We start from the raw sequence: 27,480 nt of genomic DNA on the forward strand, positions 1-27,480 counted from the left end.
GGGAACAGTAATACCATGCACTAAGAGAAGTTGTGTATTTTCAGTTTTAACAATGTTAACATGTTACTTGTAAACAGAATGAGGGACGTCAGGGAACAAAATCTGTATTAGAGAGCTACTGTGCCAGCAGGTGTGATATGAGGGGAATGCAAATGGTAGTGCCTGCACTGCCAGCACACTCCTAGAAATGCACATAGCACAGTGCCAGCCAGGCAGTCTTTATGGAATTATTGAAACTTCTGCATTTCTCCTGTAGATAACACACTCTATTTCTTGTCATTGTGAGGAAGGCAGATGCTGAAGCAAATATTATATTGGAACCTTATTTTCTGTATTCTTCCAGTGTGCAGTGCAAGGTAAGTCTGCTTAATGTGACAGTTGCCACTTCCTCAATTCTTCTATTTTGCTGTTTTACCCTGGACTATACAGAGTACCCTGTGCTATATGGAGACTGAGTTATAATTGCATTATAACTCAGTTTCCATATAGCACAGGACAGCAGAGCTGATCAGCAGCTTGATAGTGTACTCAGCTCTTCTTGGAAGGTGCACACTTGACAAGACAAAAACCTTATGAGAGTTTGGTTTCCAAGTTCTCCAGATTGCAAGTTTTTCAATTTTGAATTTAATCAAATTTTTTGTTGTTAGAAATATTTGTTAAATTGTAGTGAAAAGGCTTAAAAGAATTTAGCTGTCTTTTTATCTTTTTCTGCACATCTCTGAATGTGTGTGGTTTTATGATCTTCATCATGTATCTAGGCAGGAAGGCTTTGCCACATTGCCCCTCTAATATGCCATGCTCAAACACTAGAATCAAATTGACTAGGGACATAAAAACAGCTGAGGCAAGACAGGAGTCACAATTCTCAAACCTCAGTGCAGCAAAGCTAAGCTAGTGTGAGAGTAGGGAGAGATAAACAAAACCTTAAATGTGTGAGGAATCCTGGTATAAGCAAGGAAGCAACACTTCTTTATGCTCCTGCTGTCATTTACTATGACACCAACAGCTGCCTGTTATCTGGGAATTAGGCATTAGATCATTGTTTGCCCTATGAAGCTTCTGATAAATTAAATGCCCTTTAATCTGGTTAATTATTTATGCCCATGTATGTAGCATTAAACATGCTTTCCTCAAATAATTTGCAAGTGTTTTTTTTGGGGAAGATTGGTAGGCTGAGTAAATCCTTTTTGATATTTTCCTGAGGAAGGTGCTGTTGGCATCCTGAGTGTTTCTAGCTTAATCTCCACACAAGCTCAGGGCTCTTTCTGTGATGTAGTAGCTATCTTTTGCTAAGTCTCTATGGTAATGCTGCACATATGTAAAAATCAGTACTGCATGCCCCAGCATCAAAGGAAAAAGCTGACATTTCTCTGGTGAGGTACTTATTAATATGATACACATCTCTGATAATAGGTACGTGTAACGACAGCACCTAGAGATAAGGAGGGGTAGGGTAATGACACTACACTGATCTATTCCTACATAGAAGATAGAGAAAACATGGGAAAACCATGGGAAAAAACATGGGAAAACAATGGGAAAACAAGACATTATTCTCACTAAAAAGCCCACAACCTACATTTGTACTATCATTTATTTAAGTAAGTAGCTCTTATAAAATAAACAAGGCAAAAATATAAAGCACAGGGTAAGGAAGATGTAAAAATATTAACTTCCAGGTAACATTGTTGTAAAATTACGTCCCATTAGTGCTGAGAGAACTTTGCTGTTTGGTAATTTCAGCAAGCTTACAGTGCAGTCACTAAGCCTGAAAGAAGCACAGTGTCTTTGATTTGGAGAGGAAGTGCTATTTTGCAATTTCAGTCAAAGACAGAAATGCAGTTTTTAAATTTCTGACTGAGTTTTACTTTCTGTTAATGAGTGCAGGTGAAATGAGTGGATGGAGCCAATGAAACGGAACCATTGCTTTTCCTAATCCTTTTGAGACTTGATTTCTGGATTTAGAAAATTATTAGAAAACTAATACTTCTTATTAGAAAAGTTTCTATAACTATGCCTACCCACATACGTAGAAGAATGTTATGTGTGCCACTCTCATGATATTTCTTGATTTATTTCAGTAGAAGTGGCTGACTTCTAAAGAAAAGTAATTCTGAAAATGTAATCATCAATTTTTTGGTATAACACATCCACAGCAAGATTGTGTTTTAATAAAATATATTTCTAATTAACACAAATTTGTTTTTTTATTATAAATAAATTTAATTTATTTTCCTGACATTTTAGAGTTTGCTCGAAATATAGTCTACTCTCTTTAGAAATATTTTTTAATGATTATCCAAAATAAATCACATAACAATGTATCTCTTAGATTTCATAGGTGTGCAAAGACTTATAGCTTTGAAAATTTGCAAATACAAGATTCCACTAATCCTCTTTCCATTAAATTTTGTTCATCATGCTACTTAAAAATAACAATATTCAGAACAAATAAGCATTAAAATTATGTTTAACAAGTTTAAATAAGTCATGTTTAAGAAGTATGAGTGACATAAATTTTAATTAGTTACATTAAAAGTTAAACTAGTTTAGTCAAAATTAGCACATATTTTTGTTCTCCTTAGACCATATAGTAAAAGAAATCAAGCTTTAATTATCTTGAGTACATTCTCTACCTTCTCCACTAGTAAACCTCTCTGGACTTCAGTGTGTCTTGAGTCACAGATTGCCATATAAAAGAGAAGCTGAAGTAGAGAAAGATATGTTTCCACTTTAAGTGTAGAAGATCCATTTGATCTAGAAGCGTTCATTGCATCATCTGTGATGTTGCTTTTGCAACTGGTGCTTAATACAAATTTCCATAGTGTGACTGGATTAGCCATAAACATTTCCTCTTTTTTGGACTGAGAACAATAATTTCTAAGCCTTAGGAAGAAGTGACCAGCAGATTTTGATTTCTGGGGGGCAGCAATGTTTGGTATTCCAAGAGGGTGCTAAGGAAGGGTTTCCTGTCCCCATAGAGTCCTGCAGGGATTGCTGGGAGGTGTTTTGTAGTTTAGGACTGATAAATTGTCTCAGTGTCCTCTACTCTAAGAGTCACTGTCATCCACTGCATGTCTGCTGCTCCTGAAGGGCTCTTGATGTTCAGCAGGAGCTCTGTGGGTGAGGAGCAGATTGTGTGAATTGCAGTGAGTGAATCTTGCCTTTTCTGCAGCCTCTGCAGGTGACAGGGTGGCACACACAGCTGGCTGCAGCCACCTCTGCCAGCCACTGCTGAGCATGATGGTGTTAGAGGTCATCGGCCTTAGGAGTTTCAACTGCCACTTAAAAGTATCATTGCCTCTTGACATCTGGCACCTGGAGCACCTTCTTCATTTGTTTGGAGATTTGTACCTCACTGTAGAAACATTTAGAATTTTAAGGCACATGTCCACTCAAGATATGATAAGTTAGAGTGTGATGTTAGCTGAAGTGCAGTCAGCTCAGTGTGGACCCTCTCATTCAGAAGCAAAGTACCCTCACAGGAATCTAATGAACTTTAGCTAATGTGCTTTCACTTTGCAGCAGTATTTAATTAGTCTTTCCATTCCCTGTGTCTCCTAATCAGTGCAGACTTCAGATCTTCTATATCCTTATGTAGCTAGTGCATACTGTATGTTATCAGAAAGTTTAAGAAGAGTACAGATCTGCACAGCCTCTTCCAAGAGGAGAAAAATATTGCTGTCTCCTATTATGTGTGGTTTACTTTAAAATACAATTAGGTTCCCTCAGTGGCCCTGTTATATGCTCTCTATATACAGCTCTGGAACTTGATTTAACTTCTGTTATTAATCCCAGCAGCTGTTTATGGCATTGTGTAGCAAAGCCATAAGAAATAAAGATTATCCCTTAAATAAGTGTAAAGATTTGCAGGATTCTCATAACAGCCTAACTGCAGGTATGCTATACTGCTGTGTAATAGACCCTACACTTAGAATAAAGTTTAAACTCTCTTTACTACTGTTTTGTGGGATTTCTTTTTCTCTGAATTGTCAAAAAAGTCAAGGTGTGACCAGAGCTTTTCCTGATGGCTCAGAAATTTGGTCATAAAATTAAGATAAGCAAACTAACACCTGCTTAAAATTGTCTGAGTTATAATGTTAATATCCTTTATGCTGGGTGGTGATGCCAGTATTTGTGAGATAATAGCAAACACTTCTGCAGCCATAAGATTGTGACAATTTCTGTCCCATGGATGAGAGGTCTGTGAAACTTTAGAAACTTCACTTTGTCTCATGGGTAAATGTCCAAGGTACAGGAGCACCTGAGCTCTGCATTAAGCTGGTGTCTTCTTTCAGGACACTTTCCTCTATTCCTTTGCTTATTTCCAAGAAGCCTGGAGGAACATATTTATATTTGAGTCCTCTGTGTATCTGCAGATTCTGCTGAAATTTGGTAACAAAAACTAAATGAGGTTGGCAACACATGTCATTGTATCAGCAAGAGTTCTATCAGTATTGTTGATTCTGCAGGAAAATGCATAAAATTTGCAAAGTGCCAGAGTATAAATAATTCACTTTGTACTTTACAAACTGGCCAAGTGATGAAGAACATACAGTAAAAAAAATGTTAAAGGCAGCACATGTACAACAAAGAGAAAAGCAAACAAAGAGCTATTGTGTAATATGTGAGGGAATTCAGAGAAAAAATACAATAAGCATACATTTTGTAGCCTGCTTGTATCAGATTATCTTTTAGAAATTTTTTTTTCTATCCCTAAAATACAGCAGAACTGTTGTTTAAATTAAACTAACGCATTTTAACTTTTAGTCAACTTTAACCAGTCCACTTACATGGAAAAGAAAGAATGAATGTGGTTACAAATACAACTGTCAAATCAGGAGGGTTCAAGGTGCCTGGCCTTGAAGATATTTATATAGAATTTATTAAAATATATTGGTAGCTGGGTAAAAAAAAAGAAAAAGAAATCTCATCATAAATACATTACCTAGTCCTAAGAATAAGTGGAAGAGTAAGCACATTTGAATACCGAAGAATGTCTGCTAAAATTTCCTTTGTATTATTTTTCTGTTTGGCATGAATTAAATGGCCTTATAGAAGTAGCTATTATAGCAGTACTGATGAATAGCAAATATCAGGCTTATGTTTTTAAAAGGCACTTGTAATGATTTTAGGATTTGCAGACTGTGACCTCATCTTCCTTTAGCACACAGTAAATTGCTTGAAACTATAAAGAAAAGGAGATTAATAGAAGACTTTGAATATAACAGATACAAATAAGAATGGTTTATATGTAAAGAAAAATAAAACTTGTCAGATGTGCTGTAGTTCTAAATGCATTAAAATAGGGCACTGCTTTATTTTTATGTTTGAAACCTTTTAGAAAATTTTGTTGATGGTCCCTTTTGAACTGGGAGGAGATGGTGTCATGACTCAAAAGTTAGGAGAAAGTGTCATAAAGTGTTTAAAGTTCAGAAATATTCTGTGTTAGCTGCTAAATTCACTCTACAATCTCCCAAACTTGCTGGGTTTCAGCAAGGAAGATGATGTCCCACTCAGTCATCTTGCCTGGGCAAAAAGTCCATTTTGTGTGAGGAAGGTCTCCTCACAGGCATAATGAAACTTAAATAATTGATTTCTTAACTTGTCCTCCTGAAATATGCTAGTGGGGTGGGAAGAGGCTTTTCCTAGGACTTATGGTGGAGAAAGCTCTGTCTAGTCTCACCTTCATTGAGAGATGGTAAAAGACTCTTTCTTGCTGATTTAGGCTCCCACTGTCTCAGTTTTTGGCAGATGTTGCAGTCTATGCATGGCTATTCCACAATTTATATAATTACTTGACTTATCTCAGAGTCATATGATCATAGGAATATAAAATAATGGACTGGAAGAAAGGAAAAAAATGCCAATTTCTTATTCTAGTCATGTGTTCCTTCTACCATCAGATTCAATGATTTCTTCCTACACTGTGGTGGCAGATGATTCCTTTTGTATTGCTTATGAACAACTCCACATGAGTATTGTTACAAGGATAGAAATCCTTTCTTTCCTAATCTCTAACCAAATTGCACAAATCCTTTCTTCAGCTTAGTTTGGGATGCTAGGACTTTTTTGCACCAGCTGTGTGGTCTTTCAGGCATACAAAAGATCCTGGATACCCTCTGTGCTGAGGTGTTTCTCTGCTCACTGATGATGTATCTATGCTCATTACACTGACTCCTGCAGCAGTCTGGTCTAGGCCTGTTTCATATCAGATTGGAAAATCTGGAAGCAAAAGAGGAAAATACCAACTCATCATGTTCAACAAATTCTGAAGAGAGCCATTAATTCTGGAAGTTTCTGGCTACATCAGATATAATATTCCTGTCCCTTTTGAAGACTGGATATTGTATAAGAAAATCAGGAGGTTTATTGCCAATATTTTCATAGTTCCCTTTTCAAAGCTCAGTGCTCCAGTGTCTGGATTTATTCCAGATGCAGCCATCCTTACATGAGACCAAGGCAATCTCTCTTAGATCTGAATGCTTGTTGGACTTTAATCTTTCTTTTTCACCAGTCTCAATATTTAAATCTCAGCTCATGCCCATTGAACTACAGCATGCTGCTGCCCATCAGTGTGCTGAGTTGCCTGAGGCAGAAACCAGAGCCAGAACACCCCACCTATGGATATGACAATCACATTTTCCCAGCTCAGTACCCTCACCCAGTAGGGCCTGGAGCACTTCACAAGGTGTGATTATGAGGATGGAGTGTTTTATTTGGGAACTCAAGAGACGATGCCACTTAATAACAGCAAGTGTATCTTCCTGGATTCCGTAGTGACTTTGATAATTGCAAAACAAGACTGAGGATCTGAGCTGAAGTTACAGCAAATGCAAAGTGCAATGAACAAAGGATTGTTTTCTGTTCATAGAGGAGGCTCAGCTTTAGGCTCAGTTTTAGGTCTAATCCCTAATTAGTTATGGGATTTTCTGTGTGAAAATTTTGCTAAAATGAGGCTGAGGCATTTCTGCTGGTGAAGAGGAAGATGACATAAAAGTTTATGACCAGTCAGGTAGGGAGGAGGAGCATGGGGCCTCGCAGTGGTCAGCATCTCTCAATAGCAGTTCTCTGAGGATCACTGGTGAAGTAATGAATATTTTTTTTTCTGCAGTGTTTCCTTCAGTGCTAAAGCATTTGCAGTGAATATCTCTTCTCAGGTTAGAGATGTTGCAAAGGGAATGGCAGTCATTGCTCCTGTGGGAATGTTGACATCATGACAGAATATCTAGCAAAATGATGAAATGTGTGTGTATCCCCTCTTTTTACAGGCTACCTTGTTGTAGGTAGTCTGTGCTGAACATGAAACAAATCACTTCCAAATATGGCTGTATTACCACAGGAAGGATTGTTGTGAGGCTTAGGCATGGACTTGTGTTCATTGCAACTTGCAAAGCTACCCAGGTCATACTAGGAGGCGTTTCTAATGTCTTTACCATGTTGAAATGTGAAGCACATCTCCATAGTGCAAAGACAGTCCAAGGTTTTCTGAACCAGTGGTTCACATCACAAAAAGAAAGTTTTTTCTTATCAAGGGGCCAGCCACAAACCTCAATGTGATGGGACATTGCCTGCATCTTCCAGTGAATATGAACAGTGGCAGGCAATGCAGAACTGGATCCCAAATGGCTTGCCCAAGGTGCCTGCTTAGCTAACTTGATGTAAATTGTAATCATACACTTATGAAAGATATGCATTACTTTTGTGATTTTTTCAGATCTTCCAGTAGGATCACAGACAAAGAAAGGAGTTGAAACTGCATCCTAGAGAGCAGAGGTGGTCTTTTGTCTAGTTAATAGAAAGTTAGGTGCTTAAACGCAGAGGCTGGCAGTGTTGGATCTCTTCTACTGCAGATCCAGAATTGCATTTGATTTTTCCTGTCAGATCTTACATGCTCTAAAACTGTTCCCTTTCCTCCATAGGTGATTGTTTGACAGTCTGTATTCTCTCCCCCTTAGTTGTGGCTGCCTTGCTCTGTCATTGCATTGGCTGACTACTGCAAAAATGAGGCCCCAGGGTTTTTTACTGGACAGCACTGTATCTTTAACTTTCTGAGAGCTAATATTTTCTGCTGGGGGTTGTTTGTGCACAAATGGTAGGTATTTCTTGCATGTTCTTTGAGCTGTATGCTTGGTTGCTGAAATTACTTTTCATTGCTTCTGTACTCTCTCTGAGAAAACCGTAACATATTGTCTTGCAAATACATTTTCATGTTAGCATTCAGATTTATGTGCAAGCATACACACTGGCAATAATATAAGCTTCTCCTAAATGTTACTGTGAGTAAAACTTCACTGTCAACATGTTCACAAGCACCAAACACAGGTCATGATTATCAGTGGACTGAATAGCTTGCATTTGTCCAAATATTCTTAGAGAGTTTCCCCAAAGTTTTTAAGCCACCACTGGCAACCCACAACTTTTCACAGGGAATTACATTCAGATTTTACTTGTGCATTGTTCCATAACTACAGGGTATACCTGATTTTTTTTAAAGTGTGTTATACAGACAGCTTAGCTCTTGAATATGAAGTTTTCTAAGGTTATAGTTGAAGATTTTTTTCAGCTTGCAAGAAACTGCTGTTCTTTCTACCTACCTACCTACCTACCTACCTACCTCCCTCAATTTGAACTGGTTACTAGTTCTAGTACTATACCAATATATGCTGTGATTCTTATCTTGCCAAATAACGACAAGGGGAGACAGTTCAAAACTGACAGATACTGCCAGTGGTTAGTGTAGTATCTTCCATATGCCCACAGGCATTATTTCTGAGTCTAACCAATGGTAATTTATATTTACTGCCTGTTTGTCAAACTGGAAAAAATGTTTGAAAACTGCTCTAATACAGTTTGGGGTTCTGCCAAGAGACAGCAAAGTCATTATTTCTGCTGCAACATGGGAGGCACAAAGGGGCAATGGTCTTCCTGTTTCTTACCTTTTTTTATAGGCTGTCCTATTTGGCATTACTGATAGAAATTACATAGACAACTTGGAAAGCTTTCCCTCTTTGTCCTTCAGATTTACAATACCCTTTTGCAGGCAGAGCTCAAAGGCCATCAGAAATGAACTTCATTTCTGAAGTTCATGGTGCCAGCATCATGAACTTCACAGCACAGTGAAAGTGCAGAGGCATAGCTGTGCCCCTCCTCTAGAGGGTGTCTTGTTCAGTTATTCAGTGGAACAGAAAACAGATTCTTGTGAAGGAGTATCAGTCTCTGCCTGATCCCATAAAAGTGAAGATGAGGTTTAGTGATGCAGGAGCACAAGATCCTGTAAATCTGCTGTAGAAGTGCTTGTTAGATTTTGTGTGGGAATGAGTAAGCAGAGGGCTCCAATTACTGCATCTGTACCCTCATATTTACTTTTTACGTTTACTGATTGAGTGATTTGTTTCTCTTCTTCCTCAGCAACATGAGCACTCACTCATTCCACCTGTTCTTTCAGGAGGAGATTATAAAAGAGAACACAAGAAATCCCTGCAGGCCATCTCTCTTGGGATGGTGTAAACCTTGATGCTGAGATGCCAGCAGACACTTTCCTGTCAGCACTCTTGAACAGTGGAGTAGATAGGTACCTTTTTGGCCTCTTTCTTCTAACTTGTGTACACTGTACAGTTTTCCACCAGGTAAAGCATCATAGAGTTTTTGGCTTCTCTTCATTGTGTCAGGAGTCTAAGACATGCTTGATTCAAGAAAAATGAGTTTGTAATGCTAAGCATAGCCAGAGACCTCTTTCCTATAAACCGAAGAAAATTTGTCATAGGTGCCATAATAGCCGGCAAACAAGTGTCCTTTGATGGATGATATTGATTTTCACAAAGATTCTGAAAGTTCAAATCTGTCTTGTTCTCAGTTGCAAAGTCATAGTGCTGGGCTTTCTGTGTTGCAACTTATCAACACCCCAAGCCTTTGTAAGATTGAGTTTCCTTTTAAAAGAAGTCTTGCATGCAAAATTATCTGAATATTGCTGCCTAGGCCATCTGTAAACAGCACACTGAAATTTCCTGGAGTTAATAAATGATAAATAGCTTCTGCTACTATTTTAGATATACAATTACATATACAATTTTTTAAGAGCTTATAACCACAGTGGATTCAGTTTTCATTTCAATATTAAGAACCAACTATTGAAACATCATTGAAACATCTACTTAATAATTTTAAGCTTCATTAACTTTATCAATGTACTGCTGATGCAAGTTCTGACTTTAGATATGGACATTGCAGTAGTGTTGCTAACTGTTATAAGATACAGTTTTAAAGGCTAGCAGAAATATGCTAGGAAAATGGTATGTTGGTGGTTAGACTCATTATATTCTTGGGCCCAATTCATAAACTGAAATTTTTAAGAAAAGGAAATCTGAATGTTCTGTATATTTAAGTGCACTAGGATTCATATATGTTCATGGATAAATCCACATAGTGATATTTATGTAAACAAATCTACTAAAGAATCCCAAGAATTAGTTAAGTTCACATTTTTTAACAGAAAACAGCCAATACTAAAATTACATTCTAAAATATAATATTAATTTTCTCCTTCTGACTTCTGATGTAATTTCTGTGGCAGTTTTCCCTTTCAAAAGTTGTACAGGTGAAGCTCTTTGGTATATGATGATTATATCCAAGGTATATTAAGGATATATTAATAATACTTTTTATGGGGGGAGGAGGGTTTGTTTCTTTGGTTTTTTTCACTAAATTTTATCCTTCTCTTTTCTTTCTAAAGTTTAAAAAAAATCCATCTCAGTTGTGTAATGATCAAACATTTTCTTTCAATCTGTTATAATGAGATAGTTAAAAGATTTAGAAATTATTTTTCATGGCATGATTTATACCTCCACTCCTACTCAATGAAGCGAGTCAGTGAGGAGTGGTACAAGCTAAGAAGTTTATAATTTCAGGTCTTGGTCCTAAAGATATCAGCTTGGAGCTATAACTATATAATGTTTTTATTGTCAGAAGTTAAATTTTTTGACCAAAAAAAAAAATCAAGAAGAATTTCAACATCACTTTTCTTTAATTTACTTTTTTTTTCTAACAAAAAGAGAAATTTTACTAGAAATCTAGTACTCTGCCTCCAGGACTTTACCTGCACACACAGTGGGTGTTAACACTGTGCAATTATGCAGTATGACACAGAACCAGTGCTGCAAAGCTTTATCTACCATGGTTGATGCACTGGTTTTGACGACTTTATTTCCCTAATGATGCCTTCACACATGAAGACATGAGAATAGGGTGATAATATGCATGATTTGCCATTGTTTTGTGGAGGGGTCTGGAAGAGATTTATAACCATGTAACTCCTTTTCAAAAGGTTACCATACTTAAATGCCTTTGAAACTCTGTTGTTATGTCAGTGATAGACATTTGCATGACTCATTCTTATAGTGAGAACTGGTCTTTCAGGTCACATAAGCGCTTTTGAAATTTTTAACTTGTGTCATTCATAAAAATATTTACAAAATAAGTTTTTAACAACCCCCCCCCCGCCCCTTCCTCATGACTGCATGACAGTTAAAAGTCTAGTCAGGGTATCTGGTTCAGAGCCTTGTTTCTGGTAGAGGGCTGGATGAGATCCACTAGTATTAAGATTTTTGGCTTTGGCCTTGAAAGGCTGAATTTTCTTGGCATGTCAAAACTATTTTTCTGCAATGATATTTAGACTTTGATGCAAAATGTATATTGTGAATGGCAGTTGATTTTGTGGTGTAATAAGTATGCAGCAGGCAGAGATGTTTTCCTTCTGATATTTGTGCCAGGGAAAGGCTGCTAATCTAGAAGAGAAGAAATCTGGTAGTAAAGTAAATAAAAATTTTGTTTTACTTGATTTAAGCCTAAAGGGCCATGGACTTAACATTTAACATGAAGGATATATATTTTTAATGGTCTCCTCTGCTTGGTAAGACACTGGCACGAATTTTATATACGGCATAATCCCTGTGAAATCAATATAATGAGTTTATAGAAGTTATTTTCCTAGAACTGTAGAAATAATAGAGAAGGATGGGCTTTGTATTAGGTCCATAGGCATTTCATGGGGCTACAGAAAGTATATCTTTAGATCTTTCCATCATGTGGAATGGGAATGGAAAGAAGCATCTGCCACCCATGAGACAGGGTAAACGTTACTACAGTGCTCAGTGTGCTGCTACAAGACTGTACTTAGGGCACTGTCCTGGTTTAGGGCAAATTTGGGAGAGAATCTCCAAAGGGGGGCCCCTCCAGTAAGCAAACCCACACAGCCCCTCCCCCAACCGGTTCGGGAAGAATTCCTCGGAGAGAAGTGGAAAGAACCTGTCTATTTAACAGGCACAGCAGCACCCCCCAGCACACAAAATGAACAATACCGGATGACACCACTCTTTCACCGCTCTGAAAAAGATGACAAATTCAGAAAGTCTCTCTTGGCGGTGGTTGCTCTGTTATCAGTCCCTCCAGTGCTGGGGCAGCTGCTGCAGGCCACAGGGTGCAAACTCTCGGTGTTCCCAGGTCACAGTCCGCAGCAGGTTCAAGTAGGTCCAAAAAAGGGAAAGGAGAAACAGTCCAGGAAGAAATTTGGACAGTTTAGCTAAACTAGCTAATAAGCAGAAGCAAGAGTGAGAGCAAAGTAAAAAGCAAAAGCAAAAATACAAAAGCAGCACCATATACTGCCCCGTCTCTGTGTCCCACCAGCTGTGGGGGAGCGGCTGATAAGAAACCAAAACAAAACTTTCACTCTTCAGAGCCAGTCTTGAAGACACAGAAGACAATATCCAGCATAAACAGAATACATGAATGGGGATACAAGTATCATAACGTCACCGTCACCCTGGGGACACCAATGTAGGACTCTGTTATTATAGCAACTAATGCAAATGTTGAATAAGAAACAAGTAAAGGTTGCTTTTCTCAGTAGAGACCTGTCTCTACTGGAGACACTGGACATTCTGTGCCATAGAAACATGGAAAAGGGAAATAGATAATAAACTGACTGTGAAGATGTGCAAAAATATCTCACTGTATTAACTGTAGAATGAACAATGATGAGGTCTAATAATGGTGATGGTTCTATGAAAAGTGTCAAGCTGTGGTTTCAATAGCAGACAAAAGGGCAAACTGTATGTGAGGATTTACTAAAAGAGTAAAAAAGAAAGCAATAATTATGGCATTTTCTAAACTTGTGGAGGACTCATACCTTGAGTCCTATGAACTAGGGCTGCAAAAAATGTACAGAGAAGACAGCATGATCAAAGGTATGGTATTCTATATAGGAAAGGACCACATAGACTGACATTACTAACTGAGATTAGTGAGGAGTGATAGAGACCTGTACTTAAAAGTAGCAAAGACAAGATGAATATGACTTGAAGGTTCAGTTTTTCCTTAAAACAAACAAACTCCCCAAAGCATTAAAAGAATATTTAGTTAATTGGGTACTAGTTCAAACCATGAATGATAGGAAGATGATTTTTCCCCAAATGTGTGACTTAACTGTGGAATACATTATTGCAAAATACTGTGGATTCCAGATCTTGGAATAACTTCAAAAACTGATGGAACAAATTCATTCATGAGAGATGCTCTTCATGGGCAATTACATGCAGAGATATCACCTCCATCAGAGAAACTCCACAGCTGAGCTATAGATGGCCAGAAGGTGAGACCATGGTGAGGCAGCAGCACTACCCTTACATTCTTTCCTAACAATGCACTTTTAGCCACTGCCAGAAGAAAAGATGATGGTTTAGGTTGTTCTCAGTCTGAGGCTGTCAGTTTGGTCTTAACACGTGCTGCTCTGATACTCAAACACCTAATTTTCAGTTCAGGGCAGCAATATGGATGTGGTGCCATGGAGCAGAGAGGTAAGAGACCCTGTCCTGTGGTAATGATTTGTTATTGTGCTAGGTTTTACAGCTGAGCAGCTACAATGATGAAGTAGAAAGAGGGAACATTTTGGATGATGAGGTCAGATTAATGAACATTTTGGAACATGAGGTCAGACTATGGTATGTTGCTGTTAAAAGCATAAAGGAACTTGATAATGGTCTGTGGGCTGTAGTCTCTGCTGCTGGTGCTACCCTAACTCCGAAGTTAAGGGAACAGTGGTGATGTACTGTAGAGGGATAGAATGTAAGAAAATAAAGATAGTGCAGAAAGTAATCTCACACCCGAGGAGTTGCAGCAGTACTAATCACCAAAGATTAGGGACAGGCCTGCCCTTTATATGCCACAGCTGTGTCCAATAAGAAGACAAGTGCTACAAAAGAGTGAGTTAGCTGAGTGAGGAGAGAGTTGCAGTTTGTTAGTTGAGCTGTGAAGAAAGTTGCAGTTTGTTGGCCATGCTGTGAAGAAGAAAGAGTCAGTGCTACAAGGGGGTGCCCATGAGAAATGACTGAGAAGGTATGAGAATTTTTGCAATAAGATGACAACAATGTACTTGAGATGGATAATATAAAGTCCCACATATGTGGTGTAAAGACTGGTACAGAGAAGGCAATTTTTGTTTTGTGGTTAAGGTGAATCAGTAGAAATAGCAAGATCTGATGGGAAAAAATAACATACAATCAACAAAATTAAAAGACCATTGATAATGCACAGGGGAATTGAGATAAGACTTCAGAGGCAGCTTGTAATTCTGGTATTTATTAACTTTTGCCATTTTTTTTTTTTTTTTTGGGAATGTAATGTACTTCTAAGGTAGAGTTTTGTTTCCTGGCAATGAAAATTCATTTTAATGAATGTAGATGCTCTCTGATTAGATTTCAAGTTTTAGGTGAATAAGGAGAATTTGGCAATTAGATTTTTTCAAACAGAAAAAGGACTGAAGAACCCTATGATGAAAGAGGAAAGTAGGACAGAAATGCATTCAAAAATATGAACATAAAGCACTGGGAAAATTAGTGTTAAAATTTTCTGATATGGTTGATATTGTTTGTCTGAAAATATGCATATATTTTTGTCTTTACCAAGTGTTCAAATATCGTCACTGAGGGCAGCATGGCAAGTTGTGACAGACATTAAAAAGGCCTTATTGGTGGTTTTTTTTTTTTTTTTACTAATACAATTTGCTATCAGTCTTCCCAGTTCTCTGGACATGGTGGTAGAGTGGGTGGGAATGAGTATTAGCTGCAGGGATGCTGGCAGGGCTCAGCTTTGGCAAATGGACTGCCAGAAAGCACCTGTAGAAGTAACTTGTTTGCTTGTTTTTATTTTTTACTGATCTGTGTCTACTTTAAAATATTTCCTTTGCCATGAGGATGGAATTGCTAAAATGTGCTGGTTTGAGGGTTTTTTTTTCCTTCATCAAAGGACAAGATAATTTTCCCTTGTGATGACTTTTTCTGATGTTGAATAACTGGCAGGTGAGCAGCTTGGGCATAATAGCATTTGCCTGGCAAAGGATGGAAGCCAGACTACTGTTCTCTTGCCAGATTCTGCCTGGTTAATTTACCCAGTATCAAAATATTTGCTTGCTTTCTTGGATAAAGAAAAGGAAAAAAAATAAAAAGAAGTCAGGATAGAGGAATACACAAGGTTTAGCACATCAATTTTTTTTTCACTTTCTAAGCAGTTTGCACAAGGAAATAAATTTAAATCCTAAATGATTTTTCTTTACCAGACAGCCCATATCAAGATAATATATTGATTACAGCTTGCCTTTTTGTGCTCTGATGCTTTTATTGACTTTTCTCTTCATTGCCCTCTGTTGCAGTACTAAAGTGATTGGATCAGTATATTTTCCCTTTGGGATTACATGAGAAATCTCAGACACCTTACAGATGCATGTATTAGGTATCAAAATATTCAGTGCATAAAATGAACAAGAAATATATAATTTTTAAAGGCAAAGATGAAAGAGATGAAAGACACACTGATGAAAATGCTTTTTTTTTTTTCCTGTTGAAATATCTGGAGATCTGTGAAGAAAAGTAGGAGGATCTGTTTTAAGTAGATTTTTCCTCAGAATGGAAATATGGCAGAACATCTGACTGTCCATAGGTTTTCTGCTTGTCTGTGCAAGTCTGATGAGGTGTGCTAGTGTTACCTTTTTCTTTCCTTTTGTTTCCTTAATTTGGTAGAGAAATGTCACTGGGTTGATTTTCTTTTATATTTGGGCTCTTACACACCAGAATAGAGGAGAGAATTGCACTTTCCTGTCCCTACCTACTCCCAGGGAGGTGGTGATTGCTCCAAGGACAGCAGGTATGAACTTCTGAATACCTCAAGTTGCATGCTTAGTCAAAGCTAAAGTTACTTAAGACCAGCTTTCCTGTGTTGCCTTTTCCCATCACAGGAAAGAAGTGCTTTTAGGTAATCAAAGTTATAGAAATTTCACAGCCAGTGGTACAGCTTTTGTTTTATTGGTAGCTGGGGGAACATTCATACCATATCAAGTTTTGAAATGAAGGAAGAGGGAGGACGTCTGAGAGGTGCAGGTCTGGTGATCACAGGCTGGAGCCTTTGGGATGCTGCTGAGGACATGACTTTTCTAGGTTAAAAACCACTCCAGTTTTCTTCAGTGTAAGCTAATACTTTCCTCATTTAGTCTTATCTAAGCCAGTTATAAATCTTCTCCCAATTTAGTACATCAGCACTTCTCAGTTCTTAATAATTTTGCTTCACACAGCAAATGTGTGATGTAGGTAAGCATGAACCTATACAGAGTGAAGGAAGCTAGTGAATTATTGAAGCAATTGCTTCCTGTGTGTGGGAAGGTAAAAAGTAAATTAGATTACAACACTATCACAGTAAGTCTTTTCCTCATTCGATTGTCTCTTAATCAACCTTTTGCCTTTTTTTCTGTTTTTAATCAGAACCAAAGAAGAATGTAGGTATCACACCACAACAATGGGTGCTTGAATTTTGCAGGAATACCTCTCCAAATGTCCCTTAAGTGGCACTTAATGTTTGGTTGACAAGGTGCTCAAAGGTTGGACTCAAGGATCTTGGAGATCTTTTCCAACCTTAATGATTCTGTGATTCTATTTTATTATTACTGATGTTATCAAAATGTGATGGGAGATCCTGTTAAACTACCTGGGTGTTAAGACAACAGATTTTGGAGTTTTTAGAGAAAATAATTCAGCCTGCTTATCTTAGCAGCTCTTAAAAGCATCTTTGTGGTGTCTTACATGCCATATGGTTGGGGAAAAAAACAACAGCAGCTGAAAGCTTAAGGAAAGTCCTGTGGAAAGATTTCCTCAAGTCCCATTTAATGCTGCTACAGCAGAGCAGCCTGCATTTCCCAGTACTGAGAGTGCAGCAATAGGGAAGTTGCACAGTGCTGGAATAAGCACTGGAACTTTCCACTGCTCCTGGGGTACAGGGTGACCTGCCACAGTAATATGAGACAGTCATTGCCCCTTGCTCTCTCCTCCTCTGGGAGCACAAAGTCAGCACTTGCTGACTGAGCAGTGTGAAACACCATTAATTCTTTCCTTTTCAGAAGTGCTCCAAGCAGCAAGGACTGGATCATTGTCTTGAAGTAATTTAGCACAATGTCTAAGTGTGCATTAGCTATAAGGAAGAAGATAATCCCACTGGAGTCACTTAAGGTTGCTGTGCTCAAATGCTTTACTAGAGAGGGACCTGAGCTTGCAGCTGGCTGGTTGGAATGTCCTGTGCAGGCCTTACACTCAGGACTAACAACTTAAGTGGTGCATAGGCTCTGAACAGCCCTAAGGATATGCTAATTCTTGCAGCACTTCTTAATTTGTGGAATTTTAATCAAATTGCTAGGTTGGGTAACTAGTGCAAAACTCACTGATGCGGGGACACCATGAAGCCATTAGAATTTTTTCTCTTACCTGTTTATTTCCATATCAAAGGTATTAATGGTAGTGGCCATTAATACAACGAGTTCCCTCCTGTACTGTGTGAACTCCCATATGACCCTCAGGAACTGATTTTCCTGATGGTGAATGACAAAAATCCAGGGTGCCAACTAATCACTTGATAGGGAGCACAGCATATTCAGGCAGTGGTGGCAGCAGTGCTCACCCCAAGAGTTTTAAAGGGTGGAACTGGCAGCCTATTAATTTAAATCAGGCTGCAGTCAGGTGCTATGTCTGCCCTCTGGTACAAGAGCAGCCTGTTCCTGTCTGCCACTCAAACTGACAAGCTGTTTCCCTAGTAATTAAATCATTATAAAGTAATGAGTTTGTCAAGTTAAAGAGGTATATGGTACTCTAAAAATGGAGGTGGAAACTGCTAACAATAATAACAAAAACAAGATTACTTGGGCTCTAGGAAGGCATAGGAGATATATTTCTTTCTTCTATTTTCACATCTGGATAAACAAAATGATAGATTGTTCCACAATAATTAAAAACTAAGTGTAGATGATCTTTATAGACTGTTCTTTTGAAACAGATTTCAGTGTTTATCCTACTAATGCAATTAAAATTAATATGGATTAGAATAGTGATTTTTTTTAATACAAGATTAGATGTTTTCATAAGATTTTAAATTTTGTAGGATTTTTTTACTGGATAGGTTTATTTGTCAAGTATTCCTGGGAAAACTTACTTTTAACTTAGCATCTTCAAGATGCCACATCATGGATTTTTAAGTATTGCCCTTTTTCTTATTATTATTCTGTATTTTTGCTTCTCTCTTCTAGTTTTCCTACTTTCCACAAAGAAAAATGTTTTAAAAAATGTATCTAAAGTCTGTAGAAACATATTAGTCAAAAATTATAAAAATAACTTCAGAAAAGCAGAAAATAATTTTAAAACACAGTTCCAAACAGGAATATTTCAACCAGCTCCAGCTGCAGTTTTGACCAAATGTCCTCTGCAGGCCACATTGGAATGATAGGCTTTATCAATGAACAGGTGTCCCTAAAAATGAAAAGGATCAAAAGAACTGTTCCAGGCAGTAGAAGCTCCAGTGTGGGAGCTGTGTTAGGCTTAGCAAGTGGAAAAGGGATGGGAAGGTGTATACAATGCCTCTTCTTCAAGGGAGGAAGGAGAAGAGAGGAATTGTACACACTTGCTTGATGCTGTTAGGACCTGTGAAAATCAGCTGGCTGAAACCCCAGCTCTTGTAAACTGAGATTACAGTTGAATACAGTTCATATTCACTCCAGCTGTGAATCTGTCCCAAGGAGGAATAACTTCAGCATGGTCTTTCATAGGAAAGTATTGGAAATATCTGACTTTGAGAGTGCAATCTGTGTGTGAACAGGAGAATTTTCAATGTTTGTCACTGGCCAAGGTGAAACACTCGTTTGAAGATAACTGGAATGGCTAAGCCCCTGGAGACAAATTTTAGGGCATGGCCATTGGAGAGCCCTTTAGTAAACCCCTAGCATTTTGCTGACCCATAATATGCTTCTTCTGTTTAGTTCCAGATCATCTTCTGGCCTTGCTTGTCCCCTTTCTATCCCTGCTACATTTAATCAGTCCAAGTACTGTTCACAGCTCCAGCTGTATTGATTCTTAGAACAGATTTCAGCAGAACCTAAAAAAGGAAGCATAGACTGCTCCCTCTTTCTTTCTTTGACTGATGCTTTCTTTTACCCTACATGACAAAGTGATAGATGTACTTAGTTAACTTTCTGCAAAATCATTAATGCCACCCTTGCCGGTTGGCTTCCCCGGTATTGGTTAAGTAGCTGTCACGCGTTTGTTACCTGAGACGCTGCAATGCTCTATAATCAGACTATTCATTTTCTTCTGAGGCTGGTCCTACAGAACTGGTTTGAAATGCATAGCTAAGGGAGATAAAAACTAGCACTCTTTCAGGCAATCAGATTTTTCCTGGTTTTGCCTCAGATTAAAGCTGCAAACTGGTGAAAGTTCACTTGGGAAAGCTGAAGTAACTGTTCCATTAAGATACACCTGATGCATCCCTCTTTCTCCCTCCATGTGATCAGAGTCTACAGCAAAACAATTCACAACTACCTCCCCAATCCCCTTGACCCTTTAAAGGTCCTGAGGTCAGTGGACCTGCTCTATAAGTGACTGCTCACCAGAAAGTCATCTGATCTGATCCCTGATGTCCTCACTGAATTTCACCTTCATTCCTTCAATCCCCATTGAATTTGACAGGTGCTCTGCAAAAATGTATTATCCCAAGAAGGAGTGACAGTCTCAGTCTTAAAACTGGGCTCATTAGACAATTCCATCACCAGTCTCCACAGAGGTATCTTCATCATGATCAAGAATATGTCTCTTATTCATCTGACTCTTTTCTTTATAGATTATAAAGACTTCTATTACTCTGTATTTTTTCCCAGTGAGGATTTATGTACTAGTCAAAACATTTCTTGCAGTTTTGATAAACTATACAATTATGAGTTCTTTAAGACTGTCTTTGTAAGATATTTTCTACACTCCTGAAGTGTATGGGTGAATACTTTTCTGTACCTTACTTCATTCTGTCAATATTATTTGAAAAGTATGGAAAACAAAATTTTATCCAGCTTTAAAACCAGCCTACAAAATACATGGACAAAGGTAAAAATATGTTATTTCTTTTTTGTCCTACCTTGTTTATGCAGTAAAGCCTGTAGACTGGTTTCATCGCAGAAGGTGCTCATTTACTCCAATTCCTAAAACTCTTTCCAATCTTGTGGAGAGAAAGAGAACCATCTGTTTTGTGTGTTATTATGTAGAAATTCTGTGTTTGACTGAGTTCAGCTAGCCAGATCCAATGTGTTTTCATTTATTTTTATCTAATTTCATTATTATCTTGTAATTGTTAGTCTTCTAGTCCATCTACTCCTCCCAAATTTTGCAGCCAACAGCACCCAGTCCTACTGCATAACTAGTGAATATACAGCAAAAATTCTTCATTTCGTGGTGATTTTTTGAATCATGAACTATTATGATTAATTTTTTGAATGATGGAAATTGCAGAATTATAAATCCCTGCAATGTCCATATCATTGATAATGATTAATAAAAAGAGTCAGAAGCATCAGTTACCTGGAATCTGTATGGTGTCCCATAGTTTGAAGAATACAGAATGTTTGAAAATTTGTACAACCTTCCCAGCTGTACCATGACCGTGGTGCGTGTGAAATAATCTACACACAGACAAGCTCTACTTCTCTCAGAGAAGAACTACCCTAAATTCCCCAAAGGAATGTTCCTCCCAAGGTGCAGGATCCTGCATGCTCCTCCCGAGGTGCATTTGAATCCTGCACCTTGGGAGGAGCATCCCTGGCACATCCCCCACAGGCTGGTGACTTTGGCATGGGTGGGCAAAAAGCACTAAGATGTGGTCAAATGTAAAGATAAAATCCAAAAGTGGTTACATGGGTGTTTTGTTGCTTTGTAAGTTCTGCAAGTTGCAAAGACTGCAAACATGTATATTTCTAGCCAAACTTGCTTATACTATTTTGACACAGACTGTTGACTAAATCCAAGGCTAAGTGGACTTAATGGCATCTAGACTTACCAGAGAATTTTAGAATTCAAGGGGGCCTTGCTGAAGCTCAGAACATGAGGGACCACAGCCTGATTGTGCTGGAATCCATTTTAATAGATCATAGTTGTTGCTTAGATACTGCATTGGCAGTGTTTATGTATTAGCAATAAAACAAGTCATAATCATCCACATAATCTGTCCTACTTCTTGTGCCTGGCTGGGAACCTTCTCTCAAATGCTCTGCTATAGACAGTCAGATTCTGCTCTTAGACCTGCTGGTGTAAATTCTTTTTGTTCTTATTGATGAGCATTACACCAGAATTTCACAGATAATTTCTGATGCATCACATTTAGTGCATCACATTCAGATCACAGTTTGAGATTGCATCTACATTAACCAGGGGATGGGAGAGAAATTTTCATACTTTTAAAATTGCAGTTCAATATTTTTTTAAAACTTCTGGTTTTTAGTAAAAGTGGTCTGAAAAATTTACAAGTGAGAAGTATTTTATACCAAAAATTTCCCCTTTCTTTTCCCCTGCTCCTAAATATTTGGCTGCAAGTTTTGCAGTTTCTGTGGTTGTTGGTAGATGTCTTCATCCTGGCTCCTAGCCCCTTAACCAGAAAAATTAAGATTTAATTTGGTTTAAATAATAAATTAGTGATATAAATAAGCAGACTATTTTACTTTTCCTTTTTTCCTCGCCAGTTTTCAAAAGTATGACCCTGATAATGGACAATTTTTTTTTTTTTTTAAATAAATATACAGTGAGGACCCACACTTGTGAATAAAGGCTGCGTGCACATTTTACATTTTATGGAATAGAGACCTGTTTTCCTATTTAAGTGGTACAGGCTGGAACTTTTGTGCAGGGTACGTACAAGCCTTATTTCATATCATACTATAAAAGATTTATAAAATCAGGCAAGTTCTTGTGGGTGAAAACTAAAGGCTCAGCACTTAGCATTCCACACTGGCATTCAAAAACTCAGACACCTTGTCTTGCACAGTCATTTTGCTTTTGTTTTTCTTGCTGTATCTTGTTTTCCTCTCCAAATTTTCAGTACTATTCTATTCTATTTTCTGTCTTTCAGTGTATTTCTCCTGCAGCACCTGGGCATTCAGGCCCTGGAAGCTCCTGAATGTCATTGCTTTGAAGGAACTGAATACCTATAATTTTATTTCACCTGCTCTCTCATAGGGGGTGACAGATGACAAACAGTGAGGGGAAGGAGCAGCATGGCCATTAGTATGAGTGTGAGCATCCCATGGCTTGTTGAGAATAATATTGCCTTTGCTTTGTTAAAAATGTTAATTGTGAATGCAAAATACAGATGTCCTTCACATAACAAATGGAATAAATTGGTGTACCGTGTAGTGAACAAACTTTTTTTGCTTTGATTCTTGCTTTTTCCTTCCATTCTCTAGACAATGTTCAAATTCAGCCATTTATATCACATGTGTAGCATGATATCCACGAAGGAAGTAAAGGATCTCTAAGACCTGTGGGATGCTCTAAGTGTAACCACAATGGTTCCCCACTTGACACCATTCTTTTCATTTGTACTCAGGCTGTTATCCTATCATTGCTTCTGTAGTGTCATATTCCATACAGGTTTCTCTTGCCAGCACTTGTTAGTGTCTTCCGAACAAGTTTTTACTGCTGGTCCCTGTCTTGTCTTCCCACCTGTTTAAGTGGATGCCCATTGTCATGTCACAGGTGTCACACTGCTTGCTGTTAGCTTGTGGTTCTGCTGAGCTCTGATATGCACTGTCCCCGTCTGATGTGTGAAGCAGACCAGCTTCTGACAGCGAGCACCTGGATGCCATTTCAAGTGTGTGCCCCCTTTGCTTAACAGCATCTCCAGCACACTCTGCTTTCTAATAGGGTTAAATTTCTGGTTTGAGACTTGGATAAAGGTCCTTTTTAAAAACTTTTTGCTTATTGCAGAATGAAATAAGATCGTGCTGTGTCAGTGTTGCATATTTTGCAAGGCTATTCCATCTACAGATTCTGCTGAAGGTGCTGTTGGCAATCTTAATAAAAATTCTGAATGACAGATCATAGCCCAGAGGCTACTCAGCTGCTGGACCTGGGGCATCAGGTGCAGAGCAGATGCCTTGGAGAGCACCTCACATCTTTGAACCAGAAGCAGCAGCTGTATTTGCTGGGAGCTTTCCAATATGTTGCCTGTGCTACCTTTATGATAGATGGAATGGATTTATTTATCCATAGGGAGTTAGTGATCTCATTTTTTATTACAATTTTCCAAATGAAAAGGGAACCTCTTTTCTGTAGCAAAATCTACTGTTGCATCTATTGTGCCACACTTCTAGCAATTATTTTTCGTTCCAGTTGCTAAGAGCAGAGATCTATTGTATGAATAGCTCTTGAATTGTTCCTGTAGTTCTCCTCAGCTTATTCTGAAATTTAGTTGGAAGATACGTGAAAATGTTTCACTAAACTTTATTCTTCTGTTGTTAAGCAAAAAATCAAACCATGCAAAAACCTCAAAATATGCAAGATGAAGTCACTTCTCATCTTACTGTACAGTTCGGTCCCACCAGAAAAATTAAAATGGATATGTTAGTGCAGAATACGTGGTTATACCCAAGAAAGGAGTATGCTGCTCCAAACCTTAGAGCCAAACATTGAGACAAAGTCAGAACTGAGAAATTTTTGTTATGGTTTGAGTTTGTCTCCACAGATTGTCAATTGTAATATCAGTATATGTCCGGGTGTTTTCTCCCCACAGTGAGTTGTTCTGTACAAGGATTAGATACATCCATTCTTTTGATATGTGAAGTGCAATCTCCAGTGTCTTTCCATTATGAAGATTATAGAAGTCTTATAATTGTGTTTTACTTGCCTATGAGCACCAGAGCTCTTGAAAAAATATATTTCAATGGACAGGAGTACAGCTTGAAACATTTTAGCTGCTTTTATCTGAAGCACTCATGGTAATTATTGCTTTGCATTATTATCTTATTATCTGGCTATTTATCATTTCATATGGAAGATGATTTTCTGACCAGGTCTGATGCTGACACAGAGCTAGGAAAAAGCAAAAGAACTTAGTTTCAAAAGTAATCTTACTTCCAAGCCATATTTATAGAGGACCCTTCAGGAACTTAGTGCAATATTTTTGCCTGTAGTCAAATTTTCAATGAGCTGTGTACATGATACAATTTCTGTTGGACATAGAAGCATATATTTCTCATAAAAAAAAATTCTTGTGTTTGATGGTATCTAGAGGCTAAAATCAGAATTGGGCTTTTGTGGGCTACAATACATAGCTATATTATGACACAATGGATTCTGCTTCAATGAGTGATGAGGGGAAGATGGGAATCTCAGGTAATCTCAGCTGTAGGGAGAAGTGTTATTTTAAAAAGTTTCTGAACCATTTCAGCTTTTAATGTCCTAGTATTACCTGTCTTATCAGTGATAAATGGTTAGTACTTTATACTATTGCAAAAGGACTTACAGACCTTGCTTTATTCGTTTGTATTTTCAGAATGATGGATTATGATATGAGTCCTTCAATGTTTGGTGCTAGAAGAAATCCAACATTTTTAACAGATATGTGCTGAAGCTAAATACAAAAGAGCCAACTAAACCATTGGTAGAAAACCTATTCAGTGTTTAACACTATGCTGTTATGCTTCTCATGCAGGAAAAAATCTCACTGACCTCAGGGACAAAGTGTTATCTGTGGGAATAAGGTTATTGTGCTGGTATAAAAGAAGATTTACTTTCCAAATATATATAGTTCATAAATATGCCTCTCCAAAACAGCAGCATTCTGGGCATTCTTTCTTGTGAGTAATAAGCATAAACCAAAATTGCTGACATGGATTTAAAATATAAACTTTTCTTGAATGGTATGAAATCTAAGAAAAGAAAAGCTGACAAGATAAAGTGTATTTTAAATCATTAAATTACACTGTGGGAAGTGTTTATTATGAACTTCTGAGGTGTTGCCAGCTTTGAGCTAATTGGCCAATGTTACTTCTTCATGAAATAGATGGGTGAAGAAATTCATAAACCACTCATTTTCATTGGCAATATTTGATGTATTCAATATCTGCCCACTTGAGAATAGAATTTTAAATATTAATATAACATTCAGGCATATAAACATCTGTATCACAATCCTGTTGGCAAAAAGGTTGTGATATAAACTGCAGTTAATAGACTTAAATCTGCAAAATTCTATTTGAAGTGTCAGTTTTCTTGTCTTTAAATCAGTGTAATGCAGGAAAAGAATATAACTGAGCTACCAATGATAGCACTGGCAAAATTTAGGTGTTAAACTGCTGCAAAGCAAAGTATTAACTGCATGGTATGTGTAATCCTGCTTCCAAGTGACTAGCAATAGTATTCACAGAATTCCTCTTCTGGAAAATGGAGAGTCTTACAAAAAGTTGTGTATCAAACCTCGATTACCAGTTCTCAAAGCTGACTTTAGTTCTTGTTGCTATTAGCAGTAAGTCACATGTCTCATACTGAAAAATTCCATGAGCATGAGGAGCCACAATTCCTTGTAAATATTTTGTCAAGGGAAATTGTAAAAGAGGCATGAGATACTACAAAATGTGCACCTGCTTCCAAAAAAGTAAGCGTGAAAGAAAAGCAGAACATCTTATACACATTATACTCTATATTAGCAAAAAGATTTAAAGCTCGATCAGAACTATATAGGATAAAATAGTCATTTGTTCACTGCAAATAAGATGTGCAACATTTAATAAACATTGGACTACTATTAAAGGAGATAATAAATGCCATATTTTAAAAATATTTGAGAAATCAATACTGAAACAATGATCTAACCATATATTATCTCTTCCATGAGTGCATTCTTTTAAAAATTGTTTCCAACATTACAGGCAATAGTGAGAAAAATGTCAGGCATAAGCTCTGTTTGGGTGAGAACAACCTGCAGAGAGGGCTAAATTTAGAAATATTCATTGAACATGCATTCAGTGAACTCTCAAATTAAAGTCTAAGTGAAACTAGACAAACCTGCTGAAGACCGAAAATTCTTTAAAGAATGGGGTTACATCACTATATAATTGTTTATGTGACAGGTTAGAAGATAATATTTTAATAGCAGTCATTGTACTACTTATTGTTGCTGTGAGTCAGAATTCAATTACGTAATTTCTGTGAGGTTTTGCTTCTTTTTGTAGGTTAACAGGATTCTAAAAGATCGGAAATTTTTTGATTTTGCATTGGATGATTGTTTTACAGGAATGTCTGATTAATTCTCTATATCAGACCTTGTTAAGAAAACAAGTTGTTTTATTTGACAGGACTCTTGAGTGATTTATTCAGAGATAAGTATAAAGGACCTTTGAAAACCATGCAGTGAGGTCTCTCTCATTCTGTGCATCTGCTCCGTACAGAAAGCAATGATCTTCTGCACGAGAAGTTAATGGATATTAAAATGGTCTCTCAGCAAGGCCATATTTTTATATAATTGAGATGAACCAGGGACAAAATCAGTGGTAATCAGGGCTGACAAAAGAAGTACATCACTGTGAGAAATAAGCTCACATCATGTAGTGAACTGAAAAAGCCAGCTCTTGGAACCAGAATGAATCATCTACTTGTGGAATTTTTTTAACATCTTGGTCTTGAAAGGCTGAAGATAACTCTGGAGGATGGAGAGGTTACACCGGAATGCTCTTGCTGTTATTTTCAGATGTGCATAAGACATTGGTATTCAGGACTCTCTTTTTTTTCTATGAAATAGGGCAAACACTCAGGAAAATATTCTGAGAAAAAGACTAACTGCTATGTTTTATATGTAGATTCAAATTTCTTTTGATCAGTTGTAGAATTAGGCTTATCATGTTTGAGTGTGGATTCAGGTAGGCTTGGGTAAATAAAATCCATGCTCAGATTTAGAAGTGTCTGTGGATAAGTAAATGTTTGTTGCAGAGTTTGAGGTTGTTTATTAGCTAGTTCACTGAATCAGAAAAGGTCCATTTTAGAGCAGATCCTATACCATCTGATGATGTAGCCACCTCTTTGATGTCCCATTGCAGTTGCTTTATGATCAGGACAGGTATTTGCAGGTCTTGGGAGTCCTATCAAGTCTCTT

The sequence above is a fragment of the Agelaius tricolor genome, unplaced genomic scaffold, assembly GCF_023055355.1.
Source record: "Agelaius tricolor isolate 1412-34295 unplaced genomic scaffold, bAgeTri1.0.p SCAF_1, whole genome shotgun sequence".
Taxonomy (NCBI): domain Eukaryota; kingdom Metazoa; phylum Chordata; class Aves; order Passeriformes; family Icteridae; genus Agelaius; species Agelaius tricolor.